The 11,840-nt window shown below is 39.3% G+C and overlaps 1 protein-coding gene and 1 long non-coding RNA gene across 3 annotated transcripts in view; one reads left to right on the top strand and one right to left on the bottom strand.

Annotated features, from left to right (window-relative positions):
• Positions 1 to 4,234: 4,234 nt before the first annotated feature.
• On the bottom strand, positions 4,235 to 6,641 carry LOC112629878. The gene is made up of 2 exons (XR_003120764.1): positions 6,090 to 6,641; positions 4,235 to 5,659 (listed from the first exon to the last, which is right to left on the bottom strand). It is a non-coding gene; the product is annotated as an uncharacterized LOC112629878 (long non-coding RNA).
• RAD21 (RAD21 cohesin complex component) overlaps positions 6,194 to 11,840 on the top strand; it is a 29,341-nt gene continuing 23,694 nt past the window's right edge. Inside the window, exon 1 of one of the 2 annotated variants that reach the window (XM_025393663.1) lies at positions 6,194 to 6,453. The gene's annotated coding sequence lies outside the window, so the exon portion shown is untranslated. Of the gene's footprint in view, positions 6,454 to 6,639; positions 6,755 to 11,840 lie in introns of those variants that run through there. The other variant, XM_025393664.1, reaches the window with a different exon arrangement.

The raw sequence follows: 11,840 nt of genomic DNA, 5'->3' as shown, positions 1-11,840 counted from the left end.
TTTTTTTTTTTCTGTTTTTGGAGTTGAGGTCTGCTACATTGCCCAGGCTGGATTTGAACTCCTGGGCTCAAGCCATCCTCCTGAGTAGCTGGGACTACAGGTGCACACTACTGTATCCAGCTAGCACCCATTATTCTCAAAGATGCGGCACAATTATGGAAGATATGATGGGCTTTAAAATAGAGGAAATGCATCAAACTACTCACTGAGAAAAATTCCCAGATAAGAGTTAAAAATGCTCCCAGCATTGAAATATTATCATAATGAAATTTTCTGAGAAAAGTCCCAGTGATTAACACAGACCTTGACCCAGCTTCTGCCTCTGAGGCTTCCCCTGGTCTCCACTTCAGTTCTTGACAAACTCACATTTCCATTTGGCACAGAGACTACCCCCTATTATCCCTGGGCCCACTCCTGGGCCCTGGTGATTTTCCATTGCTGATACATACCTGCCTGAGCAGACCCCTAGCCCAGCCATAACAGGGATGCTTGCAGCTGCTCTCTGGAGTCCTGCCTCAAACCCCAAACCTCAACTCAAACGTTAAAACTCAAACCTCAGCTTCTGCCTGAGGTTGAGGATGTGACTGTGAATGAAATCTATGTTTTCTAAGGCTTACAAAACTCTTTCTTTCTCTCTGTTTCTCTCTCTCTCTCCTTTTCTCTCTCTCTCACACACACACACTATTACCACTAATTTAATTAATATCTAGTGAACTAAGAATTGTTGTTTCAAATAATGACATTTTGTCCTTAATTCCTCTACATCTCATATAACGCTTATGTCTGATTATGACATTTCTTCCTTGAATTTTGTCCTTAAAATGCATTCCCTTTTTGATCAAAACCCCTTGTAAGGATAGATAAGATACTGTTGGCACTAGAAGAAAAGCCAGAGTCTACAATTTTTTAGTCACTTTCAGTCTATTTTTCTTCGCTTGGCCCAAAATCTTAAAGAGGCTATTCAGTCTTTCTGAACTTTTCTTTGATCACCTTTAGAAACCTCATGTAACAAATATTTTATACCTTGATTTTTCTTTAAATAAAAAATTTTAAAAATCTAGTGCACCACATGTTTAATACCCATACTCCCAAACATCGAAATATCTATTTTCTTGTCTTATTCTTCTCTTCATCTAACCCCTCCTACTTACTATAATAATATATATATATATATATATATTTTTTTTTTTTTTGAGACAGAGTCTCACTCTGTCACCAGGCTGGAGTGCATGACCTTGGCTCACTGTAACCTCCACCTCCCAGGTTCAAGCAATTCTCCTGCCTCAGCCTCCCAAGTAGCTGGGACTACAGGCACGCGCCACCATGCCCAGCTAATTTTTGTATTTTTAGTAGAGACGGGGTTTCACCATGTTGGCCAGGATGGTCTCGATCTCTTGACCTTGTGATCCACCTACCTCGGCCTCCCAAAGTGCTGGGATTCTATAATTATTTTAATGTTATAGAGAATCCTGTTTTAAAAGTTTGCCAGTTCAGAGGAACAAGTCTACAATAGTATAGGTAAATCTTAAACAAATCTGCTACTGTAAGTTCTTTCGTCTTTTTCTATAACAGTATTTTTTCTTTTTCTTTTTTTTTTTTTTTGGTATAACAGTTTTTATCTCACAAAAAACTCTCAGTTGTGTGTGTGTGGGTGGGGGTTTCATCATAAAATAACATGATATAGACAGAACACAGCTGTTTTTATAGATATACTCAAGACAGTGACAACACCCAGTTTCTCAGACAGTGATTTCCTCAAATCATACAAGTCATCAACTGAGTAATCAGAAAAGGAAAGCATACCATTTACAACTGAAGAAAGACAAAATCTGTAATTGAAATCTGTCCTCTCGTGGTTTTAGTCAAACAAATTCACAATTACTAATTTTGACAAATGCACATTCCAGGGAGAAGAGATACTGCAGCTAACTCCTGCAATACGAAATTTAACTTGACATTTTAATACAAGGAGATTGATGAGTATGTTGATAAGTGGAGACTCCAAGCCAGAATAAAACATACACCTTGTTCAAAAGAATCACATTCGGCAGTTTAGGGGATTAGGATTGTATGTGAAGAAACTATATCAAAATCTACAAATGGGAAGGTGGGCTCAGAGTTGAGAGCTCTGAGTAAGAATAAATAGTTCAAGAGAAAAGAAATGTAGTACTTTGGGAGGTAACTTGGGGTAGGAGAACAGCATGTAAGAGAGAGATGGAGAGAGAGGAGAGAGAGAAGACAGAGAGAGAGAGAGAGAGAGAATAATTTTCAAATATAAACATGAAACAGGATATAGTTAGAATGGGGCATTTAGAGTATCCTGGTGTTTACTGATGTTCTTATAAATTGAATATCTGATAAATATTTCCCATACCTTGCTGGATATCTTATCACTCAGAAAGCAGATAAAACTAGAGTAATAGCTGCCATTTGTTAACTACTCAGTTCCAAGCACTATACTAAGCACTTTGTGTATGTGATCCAATTGAATTATTTCAACCATCATGACAAGTATTATCCTCATTTTATAAATAAAGAAATCAAAGCTCAGACATTAATTGTACATGTTAAAACAGCTGGGAGGTAGAAGAGAAGAATTTGAACCCAAAGCCCATGTTCATAACCATCCCCCAAAAGTGAAAAAAAAAAAGTCGTAAGAAAAAGGTAAGCCTGTTGATTTAAATATTAGAATCAGACTTGCTGCTAGAAATGAGGAAAAGAGAATTGTTTTTATTCAAATACAGAGGAGAAACATATGGTTCCATGAACAAAAACTCTAAAAGCTAATGTAATATAAGAGAGACAGGAAGTACCAATGCATATTCACCTGGCCGTCGTTTGAAGCTAAGATTGATTTAAACTGAAATTTAATATGAACAACAACATCTTCACCATGCAACATGGTTGTGTGATTCTTAACCTGACAGGAGACTTTTCCCACATGACTAGTTTTGAGGTCATTTAGCAGCTGATACACTTAAATTATTTTGAAGTGAAGGATTAAATTGTTCACTGACAGAAATCTAATTTCTGTTGCAAGGAGTTTAATTGTCAATGAGCGTGTATTTTTTTTTCTTTCTTGAGATGATGCAACAACTGCCACTGTTGAGTTTGCTTAAAGCCACACCAGCAGGAAGGATTTAAGTGCTTTGAGCGTCTAATCTATATTGGTTGAGGGAAAGCATGTTTAAAATGTTAAAAGTGCTTGTACTCTTTCACTCTCCAGCTTGGGATTTTAACAACTAGCCTTAATGCCAACTTCTTAAAGTCTCCATGAAAAAACACACCAAAAGAACCTAACATATTTGGCTAACTAAAACAGGAATTCACTTGATGAAGCTTTGAGCTCTGGCCAGTATGGCCACTTAGCTAATGGATTCCAGCCAGTGAGACTAACCTTGCCCCAACCCCAAAACAGTTGACCCACTGTGAGTGGAGCACAAGACTGTACACTTTCTTATCCACCCCCTATAGCAGCATAAGAAGGGTAAAAGTGAGTTGTTCTGTGTGTCATTAAAACCCTGGAAGTGTCCAGAAGTAGTGGTTGCTGACAATGAGGAGTATGTGGACTTAAATGTCTGCTTTTCCTGTGTTTTACTTTAAAATGAAAATACATTCAGAGACTGGACACAAAACTTCTTTTTAAAAAACGTTTTTATTATTATGGATTCATAATAGTTGTACACAATTATAAGGTACATCTAACATTTCAATACAAGCATACAATGTGTGACAAATCAGTCCAGAAGTAGTGGCTGCTGACAGTGAAGAATATATAGACTTAAATGTTTGTTTTTCTTGTGTGTTTTACTTTAAAATGAAAATACATTCAGAAACTGGACACAAAATTTCTTTTTAAAAAACGTTTTTATTATTATGGATTCATAATAGTTGTACATAATTATAAGGTACATCTGATATTTCAATACAAGCATACAATGTGTAACAAATCATGGTAATTGAGGTATCCAACACCTCAAGTATTTATCATTTCTTTGTGTTAGAAACATTCCAATTCCACTCTTTTAGTTATTTTGAAATACACAGTAAATTATTAACTATAGTTTCCCTATTGTGCTACCAAACACTAGATTTTATTCCTTCTAATTGTATTTTTGTACCAAATCTGAGGGGGCAGATTTTGTACTCATCTGCCCCCTCCCCACTACCCTTCCCAGGCTCTGGTAACCATCATTCTACCTTCTCTCTCCATGAGTTCTTTTTTTTTTTTTAAGCTACCACATATTAGTGCGAACATTCACACTAATGTCTTTCTGTGCCTGGTTTATTTCACTTAATGTCTTCCAGGTCTATCCATGTGGCAGCAAATGAAAGGACTTTTTTCTTTTTTGTGGCTGAAAAATATTATCTTACGTATATGTACCACATTTTCTTTACCCATCTATCCACTGATAGACATGTTGATTCCATATCTTGACAATTGTGAATCTTGCTGCAATAAATGTGAGAGGGCAGATACCACTCTAATGTACTAATTTCCTTTTTTTTTTTTTTTGTATTTATGCAGGAGTGGGATTGCTGGCTCATATAGTGGCTCTATATTTAGGTTTTTGAGGAATCTCCATACTGTTCTTCACAGTGCTGTACATTCCTACCAACAGTGTACAAGTGTTCCTCTTTCTCCACATCTTTATCAGCATTCATTATTGCCTATCTTTTGGATAAAAGCCATTTCAACTAGGATGAGATTATACTTCATCCCAGTTTTGATTTGCATTTCTCTGATGATTAGTGATGTTAAGCATTTTTTTCATATACCTGTTGGCCATTTGTATGTCTTTTTTGAGAACTACCCATTCAGGTCTTTTGCTCATTTTTTAATTGGATTATTTTCCTATATTGTTTGAGCTCCTTATATATTCTGGCTATTAATCCTGTGATAGATGAGTAGTTTGCAAGTATTTTCTCCCACTTGATGGGTTGTCTCTTCACTTTCTTGTTTGCTTTGCAGAAGGTTCTTAACTTGGCATGATACCATTTGCCAATTTTTGCTTTGCTTGCCTATGCTTTTAAGGTCTTACTAAGAAATATTTGGTTCTGAAGCATTTCCCTAACGTTTTCTTCTAGTAGTTTCAAATCTTAGATTCCAGTCTTTAAGCCATTTTGTTTTTATTTTTTTAATACGGCAAAAGATAGTGATCTAGTTTCATTCTTCTACATATAATTATCTGGTTTTTCCAGAATAATTTTTGGAAGAGACTGTCCTTTTCCCAATGTATGTTCTTGGCAGCTTTGTCAGAAATTAGTTGACTGTATATGTATTGATTTATTTATAGGTCCTCTCTTCTGTTCCATTAGTCTATGTATCTGTTTTTATGCCAGCACCATGCTGTTTTGTTTACTATAACTTTGTAGTATAATTTGAAGTCAGGTAATGTGATGCCTTCAGTTTTATTCTTTTGCTTAGGATTGCTTTGGCTATTCTGGGTCTTATTGTGGTTCCATATAAATTTCAGGATTTTTTTCCTCTTTCTGTGAAGAATGTCATTGATATTTTGATAGGGATTACATTGAATCTGTAGATTGCTCTGGGTAGTATGGGAGTTGTAACAATATTGATTCTTCCAATCCATGAACATGGAATATATTTCCCTTTTTTGTGTGTCCTCTTCAATTTCTTTCATCACTGGAAAGATCTCTACAATAAAAACAAAAGTAAATTTCTTACAAGTAAGTCTTTTAAGATAAGAAATTTTAAGATTCCTCCCAAGCTATACTGAAAATTTCCAAAGAGCAGGTATTATCTCTGTTATATTAATCACTATATCCAGAGCCCAAAGTATAGCAAACAGAAGACCCTCTATAATATAGGTCGACTGAACAAATGAACCTCTATATTTTACGGAGTTAGTTTGAGGTTTTTATGTTATCTCATCCCTATAGAGCCATAAAATGAATTTTTTGGTGGGGGCACACAAAATTGCACCACGGCAGCTTTTCTCTTTAAAACAAGCACAAGAATAAAGCTAAACGCAAATATTCGCCGCACTGTAAAGCACTCCGCGTGCGCTATCCCGCGCTATTGGCTAACACTGCAACTCTCAAAGACCCTGTCGCAAGATAATCACCTTTGCGCTTGCTCAGTTGCGGACTCCACAAACAGAGGGCGGGTTCCAAAGAAAAGGAAATAGTCATTGCGCCTGCGCCGCTCCTTCTGGGGCTTAGGCTGTCTGCGCAGGCGCACAGGTACCATTTTGACCGTAAACATCCTGCCGATTTGAACCGAGGATTTGGGCGGCAGGAAGAGCCGCGGCGTAACGGCAGCCATCTTGTTTGTTTGAGTGAATCGGAAAGGAGGCGCCGGCTGTGGCGGCGGCGGGAGCTGCTCCGAAGCTACACCTCGCTAGGGCTCCCCCCTTTCCCCGCCCCCTCCCCCGACCCTTTTCCCCTCCCCGGGCCACCCAGCCCGCCCAACTCCCAGCGGAGAGCAAGGTAAGAGACTCGGCCGACCCCTTCTTTTCCTCCAGCTCCCTCCCCCCACCCTTTCCCCGCCGCGCTGCCGTCGGGGAGCCGGACTCCTGGGGGCGGGAGGGCGAGGGAGAAGGCGGCCCTCGCCGCGCCCCCGCTTGCTGCCACCCTCCCGGCGCCCAAGCGGCGGCGACACCCGCCCAGCCCCCTTCGCCCCGGGCCCGCCCTCGGCCCGGACCCATGCAGCTTGGGCCCGCATCATCGCTTGTTCGGTAACAAATGGTTCTGATCCATTCTGAGATCTACAAAGGCTGTTACTCTGCGGGTCCGTCTCACGTCTCCCAGGAGGCCGGGGAAACCCTGGGCTGCGGAGGGAGGGGAGGAGGTTTGAACAAGCCCGCTCTGGGGACCGGGCCGCCTACTCCGCGGGTAAAAATGGCTGTCTGGGAGGAGGCGGTGGCGGGCCCGGCGCCCGCGGTGCCAGCCCCGGGAGCAGCAACCTTCCGCCAAACTCGGGTGCGGGGCTCAAGAACGTGCGGACCTGGTGGGGCGGGCGGGGGGGGAGGTCGGTGGGTGCCCCTCAGCCAGTGACTGCTGCTGCCCTCCTTTTTTAAAAAGATACTTTTTACGTTGGGAATGCTAAATATTGCCCCGACCTGTAGAAAAAGCGACGGAGGGAAGTTGCTGCTTATTCCAAGGATATTTGCATAATTGGTTTTTCCCTTCAACTTTTCCAATCATTCTTTAAAGTGATTAAGGATATCGGGTGTTGTAGAGACTCTCTGGGGAAGTGTGTGTTTCTGATAAATGCTTGATGCCCTTTTCGTCTCTGAAAAAGGCTTTTTGCGAATGATCCCCTCTGATAGTGTGGGGTGACACTGTCGGGTTTTGCTGCCAGACTTAGCGGCCTTCTTCAAATTGTAAGAGGGAAACGTTGGGGATTTACTTGGTCATTCTGATTTGTTAGTGTCTTCAACGTGGAAAAAAGCGTTTGTGTGAAGGGTTTCTGGGGAAGGCTTGTGTTTATCGGCTTCTTTTTGCAAGGGAAAGTTAATGTTTGCTGTCATTATACTGGTTAGAAGAGTAATTGGTTTTCAGGCAAAAATTTCTATTTTCTTAAATTGGGTGTAAATGCCAGCGGGCTGTGCGAGTCTGTAGGATTTTGGAGACAGGCAGGAGAAGGTTTCTGAAATCATGAAGTCATTAAATACCTTTGTTAATATCGGAGGCAACCAATTATTCTTGGAACGGCGTTGATGAGGACATACGCCGTATCTAATCCTCAAATAAGTTAACAGTTTGTATAGTTGAGGTGACAGCAGTGCATAACTAATAGACATAGTGCTTTTTATACACAAGTCGGGATTACAAAAGAGAATTTCTGGTGAATTATTATTTTGTGAAACATACAAATTCTGAGAAACTGTCTTTTACGTTTGGTACAGAATGGAAATTTTCTAATTCTTGAGGAATAAAGGCTGTACTTTTAGTTTAAATGTCATACCAGAGTTGTTAGGCATGATTATACTAGCTGGTTAATGTTTTGCTGCAAGATTGTCCTCAGAGTTACTCTGCATCAGCAGTGGCACTATGTTAGGTGTGCCCTTGTATTTAATTTTCATAATCTTTTTTGGTATTATCCCACTTTGTAGTTGAGAAATAACTTATTCACCGTTACAGAACAACTAAGAAAAGAGGGAGCTGAATTTGAAGCTACGGCTGTCTGATTGTAAAACCTTTAGTCAAAGGATGTTAGAACCAAAATGGAGTTCTAGTGTGCAGGGTTAGAAATACCTTCTGAGATCCTTCCCACCACTCCCCTGCAGAGGTAGCTCCATTCTGATCTGAGTTAGGTATCGATGTTGTCAAAGGTTTGGTAAATCACCAGATTTCAACCTTTCAGGTTTTTATAGTGGGGAAACTGAACTGCATAAAGGTTAGGCAGCTTAACCTGCTAGTTAATGACAATAGCAGGATTATGTCTTCTGAAATAGTTTTTACTTTGGATAGGTGGTGTATGTGTATGTCCCGAATTAAAATATATGTGTGTGTACATATATATATATCAAACAGTACAAAAAGGCAGGCCTCGCTTGCCCAGCATACCTACTTTCCAGAGGTAACCAGTATCACCAGTTTCGTGTGTACATCACAGATATTTTAGGCTTATTCAAGAACTAAATATGTAGAGAAAGTATTCTTTTTTAAAACTCCAACTTTTCTGCACTTAACCTGGAGATTTTCCATGTTAGCCCAAATGTTGTTTTCTTGTTTAAAGCTGTGCTGTACAATCGTCCCTTGATATTAAAGGGGAATTGGTTCCAGGACCAAAACCACGAATTCCAAAGTCCCTTATATGAAATAGTGTAGTATTTGCATATAACCTACTCACATCCCATATACTTCAAGTCATCTCTATTTATAATATTACAATTTAAATGCTATGTTAATAGTTAATATAGTTGTTATAGTTTTTTATTTGTATTATTTTTTGTCTCCTCCCCCCCCCCAACAATTTTTGATCCTGGGTTGGTTTAGTCCATGGATGCAGAAGCCATGGATAAGGAGGACGGACTGTATTCCGTTGTTTGGGTATATTAATTTATCATATCATTTATTGATGGCCAAGTAGGTTATTTCGAATGTTCTATTCTGCTCTGGCAAGGCAGCATAGTGTTGTACTTAGAAGTGTGAATTCTGAAGTTCAAGTTCCACTTCCATTAAATACTAGTGACATTTACTTATCTTCATCTGTTTTCTCCATTTGTAAAATGGGCCAGTATTTACTTCTGTAGGACAGTCATGAAGAGGTTGGATACATGAAACATGTAGTGCTTTAGTAAGTTTTTTTGGGGTTTTTTGGTGTTTGGATTTTTGGTTTTGTCTTTAGTAATATGCATCTCCAAGTATATCTTTTGGTTACTGAAAATGCAATTTTTGGCTAGAAAGTGTAAGTGAAATTTTTATAAAATGTTGTCATATTGTCCTTCAGAGAGGACAGTACCAATTTACACAACCACTGTCCTGCCATGCTTTCTAATGTGTGAAATTTTGGTAATGACTGATACTATCCTAGAAGCATGAGCCTCAGTTTGACTGATTCTTTGAAACAGTCTTAAATTGCCATTTTTTGTATTCTTGAATATGTTCTAAAATAGCAGTCTTTCTGCTGTTTCACATCAGACTTTAATTTTTTAGGATCAATTGAAAAAAAAAATGCTTGCTGCTTTAGAAAAAAATGATTCTCAAATCATGAAATGCTAAGTTATGCTCTGGTATCAAATGCAGATTTTCTGCACAGGGTTTTCATAAAGGATTTAGCAGAATATAGAATCTTCAAAACCTGAAGAGCTTAATCGACTTTTTAAAAGATTAGATAAAGTTTGGTATTATCAAGGGAAAAAAAATTGGCTTAAAAGGGAATTATAATTATACTTTCTCCTTATTCAGATACATACCAGGAGTTGATCCACCACTGCTCCTTTGGCTTCCTTTAGCTATTAGAGTGATTTCCTCTTGCTAATTGTTTCCCACATTAATTTTAGCATCGCTCTGCCTTCCTTAGCCCCATCCTATGCCAAACAGACATCTATTTAGGAATCTCTGCCTCTGCATAGCTGGGATATTTTAGGCACGGTGCTCTGACCAGCAGCTGAAGTGCTGGCCATGAGCTACTGACACCTGTTGAAAAATACCAGTAGTTTTAATTTTTAAAACGTCTAAAATTTTTTACATATGTCAATTATGAATCACTTGGTGGATCTTATTTACTTATTCATTAAGCACATATTTAGTAATTGTCGTGCAACAGATAGTATTCTAGAAGCTTAATATTAGGGAGTTTTTTGTTTAGGATATAGTTGCTTGCTTCTGTAGTGGAACTTGGGGCTTGTCCTGTACAACAGCGATTATATTTCTCAGAAAACGCTGCCATGTTGGATTTCTATGAAGTTCTCTAGATTTTATAACATAGTAGGAGCAGCTTAAGTTTTGTTAGAACATTTTAAGACTTGAAGTAGGCACTGATTTGAAACATAGGAGGCTCTCTTCCAGTATGGGAAGCGTATTTTAATCTGTAAAATACTAAATGGCAAATAAAGCATCTTTTAGGTGTTATTAGTTAATGCTTGTACGTTAAGAATATTTTGTCTGAGTTCTTAGTATAGAGCATAGTATTTCTTCATTCTTTTCTTTTTTTTTTTTTTCCAATAAAAACAGAGTCTTGCTATATTGACCAGGGTGGTCTGGCACTCCTGCCCCTCAAGCAATCCTCTTACCTTGGCCTCCCAAAGTGCTGGGATGACAGGCGTGAGCCACCACGCCTAGCCAATTTCTTCCTTCCTTAACTCCAAATTTAGGAGGAAGAGTTTACAACATTAGACAGTTGAAAAAGCCTGTTTGTTTTTCTTTTGAGAGAAAATTTTTTTTGGTATGAATTAATAATCCTTTGGGAACATGAGATTGAGAGAATGAGAATTTCAAGGCTCTTTGCTGTTAAGTGATGGAAATGGAGATAAAGCAAACCTGACTGCAGTAGTCTTGCACCACAGCCCCCCACCCTCCCAAATATTTTTGACATGTAAGAAATCTGTTGCCTATGATATGCTTAACTAAAATATATTTTCTCTACATCATTGGAAAGAATTGGCACATTTTTAATTGAAAGTACAGTAAGCAAAATTCTGATTTTAAGATTTACAGACTCTGACAATATGAAAAACAGTTACTCTGTTGTCTTTTAGAAAAAAGCTAATTCAAAAGAGATTTTAGTCCCACCTGTGGCGTAAGAGATCCAGCTTCTCTGTCTTTGCCAGCATTTGATGTTGCCGCTATTTTTTAATTTAGCTCTTTATTAAGTGTGTGGTGATAACGTTTTTGGCCTTAATTGGTGTTTCTCAAATGCCTAGGATGATTGAACGTCTCATGTTCTTATTTGTCATCAGTAAACTTTTTCTGTGAAATTTCTCTTCTTTGGCTCACTTTTTTTTTTTTCTTTTTAGACAGTCTTGCTGTGTCACCCAGACTGGAATGCAGTGTCGCTTTCTCAGCTCACTGCAACCTCCACAGCCTGAGTTCAAGCAATTCTCCTGCTTCAGCCACCTGAGTAGCTGGGATTATGGGTGCATGCCACCACATGTGGCTAATTTCTGTGTTTTTTAGTAGAGATGGGGTTTTGCCAGATTGCCCTGACTGGTCTTGAACTCCTGGCCTCGGCCAGGCGCGGTGGCTCAAGCCTGTAATCCCAGCACTTTGGGAGGCCGAGACGGGCGGATCACGAGGTCAGGCGATCGAGACCATCCTGGCTAACACGATGAAACCCCGTCTCTACTAAAAGATACAAAAAACTAGCCGGGCGTGGTGGCGGGCGCCTGTAGTCCCAGCTACTCCGGAGGCTGAGGCAGGAGAATGGC

Source organism: Theropithecus gelada, chromosome 8 (genome assembly GCF_003255815.1).
Source record: "Theropithecus gelada isolate Dixy chromosome 8, Tgel_1.0, whole genome shotgun sequence".
NCBI classification, from domain to species: Eukaryota; Metazoa; Chordata; class Mammalia; order Primates; family Cercopithecidae; genus Theropithecus; species Theropithecus gelada.
This window is presented reverse-complemented; position numbering and strand designations above follow the sequence as displayed.